Here is a 6,280-nt window from a genome sequence, read left to right as displayed (position 1 = left end):
TGTCTAACTATCTTCAGAATACGGTACAACCCAATGAATCTCGGACTCAACTTACCTTTGCGTCCAAATCTTAGCACCTTCTTCCACAGAGATACCTTCAGGAAAACATGATCCCAACCATGAACTTGATATCCTTCCTCCTCTGATTAGCATAAGATGTCTATCAAAGGCCTCTCTCAAGCGATCACATATCAATATGAAAATATTATGTTTCTTAGACTAACTTCGGACCCAATGTCCTCCTATCATACAACTCAATCTAACAAATAGTAGTACGAGATTTACGTCAATACAGAGCCTCAAAAGGTGTCATGCGGATGCTAGCCTGGTAACTGTTGTTGTAAGCGAACTTAGCTAACGGTAAAAAGTCATCCCAGCTACCACAAAAGTAAATCACACAACCCCGTAGCGTATCCTCTAGAACTTGTATCACTCTTTAGGACTATCTATCAGTCTGAGGATGAAACGTTGTACTGAAGTTCAGACGAGTACCATAGCCTCATGCAGAGCCTTTCAAAATCTAGAAGTAAATCTCAGGTCTTGGTCAGAGATAATATACAACGGAACACCATAAAGTATGACAATCTCAGATAAATAACCTAGCCATCTTTTCGAGGGAATAATTAACTCAAACATGAATAAAGTGAGCTGACTTGGTGAATCTATCAACTATCACCCATACATAATCCTTTTTAAGAATGAGTCAGAGGTAACCTAGTCACAAAGTTCAACATGATGTGCTCTCATTTCCACTTTAGAATCATAATGGGTTGCAACAGACCAGACAAATGCCAATGTTCTGCCTTGACCTGTTGACATGTCAATCACATCACCACATAATAAAAAATGTCCTTCATTTTAACATGTTGGTAATGATACTTGAGATTCTTATACATCTTGTCCCCACTAGGATGCATAACATAAGGGATTATATGAGCATACTGGAAAATGGTATATCTCAACTCACCATCATTAAGAACACAGTAATGGCCATGGAAGCACAAAGTATCATCCTGATCAAGAGTATACTCTGAACTCGATCCCTGCTCAACTTTCTTGGTAGTAGAAAGCAATGAGCTATCTAGGAGATGCTTAGCCCTAATCTCATTGACTAAGGTTGACTTAACATATAACTCTGCTAATGGTATGTCATCATCATACAAGTTCAACCTGGCAAATAAGGCTCTCAGATCATATATTGTCTTACGACTTAAGGCATCAGCAACTACTTTGACATTGCCCGGATGATACTTTATCTCACAATCATAATCCTTTAGAAGCCCCAACCAGCAACACTACCTCACATTCAACTCTTTTTAGGTAAACATATACTTCATGCTTTTATGATAGATATAGATATAACACTTTTCTCCATAGAGATAATGTCTCCAGATCTTCATAGCAACAACTAACTCTTGATCATGAGTGAGATAATTATGCTCATACGACTTTAACTAACGAGACGCTTAAGCTACAATCTTCTCATCCTTCATCAGAACACATCCTGATACAGAGTGAGAAGCATCGCTATAAACTAAAAATCCTTCCCTGACTCGGGTTGAATCAACACTAGAGGTTTTGTTAGAATTGTCTTCAGTTTCTCAAAGCTAGACTACTGAACTTTGAACTAGACAAACGAGACATCATTCCTTAACAGTTTTATTAGAGGAACTGCAATGATGAAGAAACCCTTAACAAAATGATAGTAATAGCCAGCTAAGCCCAAGAAGCTACAAATCTCTGAGACATTCTTAGGTTACTTCAAACTTAGAGTAGCATATACTTTACTTGGATCCACTGAATACCCTCAACAGATACGATATATCCTAGAAAAACCACCTCGTTGAGCCAGAAATCAAATTTTCTCAACTTGGCAAATGACTTATGCTCCCTCAAGGTCTGTAAAACAATCCTCAAATGCTCATCATACTCTACATCAGTCCGAGAATATACCAATCTATCGTCTATGAACATAACCATAAATTGGTCCATATAAGGTCAAACTCCCAATTCATCAAGTCTATAAAGACGTCAAGGGTATTGGTTAACCCGAATGAATCACCAAGAACTCATAATGCCCATATCAAGTACGTAAGACAGTTTTTGGGACATCAGAATCTTTCACCTTGAGTTGGTAATAACTAGATCTCAATTTTATCTTTGAAAATATAGTAACCCCAGAACTGGTCAAACATATTATTAATCCTCGACAGAGGGTATTTGTTTTTAATTGTAAGCTTGTTCAGCTTTCTGTAATCAATACGGAGTTTCAATGTCCCATCTTTGTTCTTGACAAAGAAAACTGAATCACCCCACGATTATGACAAATTAATCCCCTATCCAACAACTCCTAAAGTTGGACATTCGGTTTCTTAAGCTCCTTAGGGGCTATATGGTAAGGAGCCATTGAAATTGAAGTCGAAATGGAATATACTTCAATCTCCAACTCAACTTCTCTATCTGGTGGTAAACCAGACAACTCATCGGAAAAAACATCAAAAAATTCTTTAACATATCATATTCTTTCTATGTTAGATCGAGAACCCTTGGTATCTAGGATATAAGCGAGAAATTCCTCTGAACCATTCCTAATCATCATTTTAGCTAACAAAGCGGTCACAACATTCATTAGAAACCCACGACGTTCTGTGATCATCACTATCTTCCTATCATTAAGAGTCTTCAAAACAACTCTCTTGGTCTCATAGTTGAGATTAACTTGACGTTTATCCAACCAATCCAGGCCAAGAATCACGTTGAACTCTTTTAATGGAAACTTCATCAGCTCAACCAAGAAGATCTCGCCAAGGATCTCTATAGAGCACCATCTAAAAATTCGGTCCAAGTCAATGGATTGACCTACATGACTCTAAAATGTCATAAAAGTCTCGGTATTCTCAACTGGGTTATTAAGTCCCCTAGATACCAAACACGATACATATGAATGGGTATATCTAGGATCAAATAAATCAAAGTATATAACTGAATAAATAGTAATAGTACATGTAATAACATCAAGCTCATCACGATCATATTGATGTCTAGCAACATAAACCAATGTAGGTTGTCTGGCCTCAATCTGAGTTGTACCCCTACTCTAAGAAGGTTGGTTTCTACTAGTAGACCCAGATGCTCTTGATTGACTATGAATCTTAGTTGGAGTCTGAGTTGTACTCTGAGTACGAGTAGGAATCTGAAATGATGCCTGAGCGGTGAGAGTTGGCTCCAGACAATCTCATAAGAAATGGTCTCCTCATTCAAACCTAAAACAAGTACCTATTTTCTTCATATATTTCCCCGAAATGATGTCTTTCATAATTTCCCCGAAATGACCTCTTTGAGAAGGCTCGTCCATAAATCGATATCGATATTTATTCCTCCTACACTTCAAACCTACTTACTCCATCTCCTCAGCAGTCTTGGCTATCTCAACCAAGGTATCAAAGTTCTTCTCCCGGTGGGTAGCAACCATATCCCTAATCTCATATCTCAATCCATTTTTAAACCTCAAGCATCGATCCAGCTCGGTGTCCACCAATCCCGAAGTATAACGACTCAACCTAATGAACTTAATCTCATAATCAATAACAAACATGTCACTCTGTTCCAAACTCTGAAACTCTTGAAGTCACTCCTGTAAGTATCCATCATCTCAATATTTTCATCTTAATCAAAACTAGTGCTACATTCAACTTCTGCTCAGACCTAAACTCTATCTTATCCATAGTCCTCTCGGTATCATCTAGCGAATACTCGGTATCATTCGGAGGTCCCCCATTAATGTCCTCAAATGAAACTACTTCAACAACCACCAAAGATTTATATATAACCACAACAGACATATTAGCATGAGTTCTAGTTGCTTTATGAAACATTTGATAAACAACTCTATCAATCGTACTTTAATCCAACTTAGAATACTCATGCTCGGAGACAAGAAGATCTCTTACAAATGTTACTAGCTTTTATTGGGAGGTAGACGAATGGACGCGCAGAGTAGGAGGATATTTGGCTAACGACGAGTCTTTTACGGAAATATAGGGATGTTTTAGTTGTCCACGACCACAATCATGGCCATGACCTGGCCTACTCCCTCAAGTGCTCATCTGAATAGTCTATAAGGCTCTACATAAAATTTTTAAACCTAAGTTAGATTGGCATAAAAAATCTTGAATTTATTTAAAACTCATAAAATAAAGTGACACAATATTTGAAATTATCATAAAATCTTTGAAAATACAATATTTAAGACTCATCCATAGTCCAAATGTTTAAAATCGAAAGCTTTGATACATCAAGTGTAACCCCCTAAACCAGGCTTTAGAGTTACGATTGAATCCAAACGGCCACATGTCGTATACAAAAATCATTTTAGTTAAAATAGTACGTATAACAATAAACATATACATGTACTAACATCAGAAGTATGTATATACATGTCAAGAAACAAAATACCGGTAAACAAATACAAAAGTAGTAGTAAAACATATGTCACCAAAATATAAAAAAAAAGACGTATAAAAATATACAATGATACAAAAAATGGAGAATATTTGATCCTCCTGATGCCAAGTCTGCTAGCTTACTATCGATTAGTATCTGAAAAGTTCAAAATTAAAGAATGAGTTAAAAAGCCTAGTGTGCTCTTTGGGGTGTATAAAACATACATATAAAATACTTTGATAAAAATTACTTATAAAATAGGTTTTGAAAACATGAACACTACCCCATCTGAATACCAGAATATGTAGGTTCCCCTGAATTATACACCCATTATACACCTCGTAAGGACCTTATACTAATAGCATAAGGGCATGTGGTAAGGACTTACCTTGTGCACAAAGCATAGAAGCATGCGGTTAAGACTTACAAGTCATAGACTAAGCCTGAGATACTTCCTCCAATCATACCCACCAATTATAGTAAATGTGCATGCATTTGAGTGAAAACAATAGTTTAATTTATTAAAACGTTAAAACATGTCATATATCATAATTATATACAAAAATACGGTAACCAGAGATAATGTCAAAAACATATGATAATTAGATATCATGCAGTTAGAGTGTTTAATAAAATAAAAAATTTAAAATAGTTTAGACATATATTTTAAAACAACAATGTAACTCCAACAGGAACACACTTGTACTGATTTGAGAAGTTTGAGACGGTAGGCTACTCTCAAGATCACGGCCAGCGACAGTACTAAATAAAAAATTTAATAAAATAAGTAATAAACTTTAACTAAACAATTTACGGAAACCTATGAGTAGCTTTGAAAATATGCGGACTATACTGATATACCGACATTAAGCATTGGATCTAGGCGACCCTTGATTAGGGGAATCAAAAAATATACTCCAATATCAATTATATAATCAAACCCCAGATAAATAAGCAGAAATGCTAAAAGTAATAAGCATTTTTTGTTTAACATGCTCAATTTGGGGGTTTTATGTCAGAATTTGGTGAAACAGAATAAAAAATCGTACTCAAGATGGCGAAAAAATATCAAATGGAAGTTTTCAAAAAAGTCAACACCGGTCAACAGTGATGGTCAACGGTAATAATCAACGATCAATGACTCGACTCGGCTCGACTCAGTCCTATTCGGCCCGATTATGAAATGGGCCAGTTTATATTTGGGTTTGGGCCAGACAGGTATACAGGTCGGATATAGATATGGATTGAACACGAGTACGAATCAAGTAGTGGGTCGAGTTGACCCGCTTATAAAAGCCCACCAGGGCGGTAGACAAGCCCACACGCAGCGACAGCGCATGCGGGGTCTTCTTGGGACGAAAAATTACAATTTTTTTTTAAATAGTTCTAAGCGTTTTAAGACAAACCTAACTCGGTTTGCAACTATGAACGAATGGAGAGCTTGATTCGATAATGTGAGGAATTTGTTTTCCTTCACTCCTCACACACCAACGACGTTGGCGACATCGGTAAACTCACGAGCAGCATAAATGATTTAGTTTTTGCTTGTGTGTCAATTAAAGCAAAACTTGCCTCGTTTATAGAGCAATAATTGAAGTGGTGCAATTATTCAACTAAACATTTTAACATTTGTGTTTTTGTTAAAAAAATATTGTCCTTTTGCTCTCAGTTTCCCATATCCTTTTAATAGACATAGTTCATGTGATAGGAAAATAGCAGATCTATTATTTCTTTTTAAAACTCAAAATTTGAATTTATAGAAGGATGCAAAATATTAAAAAGAAATAATATTTTTATAAATAATTCGAGTTTAAATAGTTGTATCGTATAAAATATC

This window comes from Hibiscus syriacus, unplaced genomic scaffold (genome assembly GCF_006381635.1).
Source record: "Hibiscus syriacus cultivar Baekdansim isolate YM2019G1 unplaced genomic scaffold, ASM638163v2 tig00110584_pilon, whole genome shotgun sequence".
NCBI lineage: Eukaryota > Viridiplantae > Streptophyta > Magnoliopsida > Malvales > Malvaceae > Hibiscus > Hibiscus syriacus.
Note: the sequence above shows the minus strand (reverse complement) of the source record.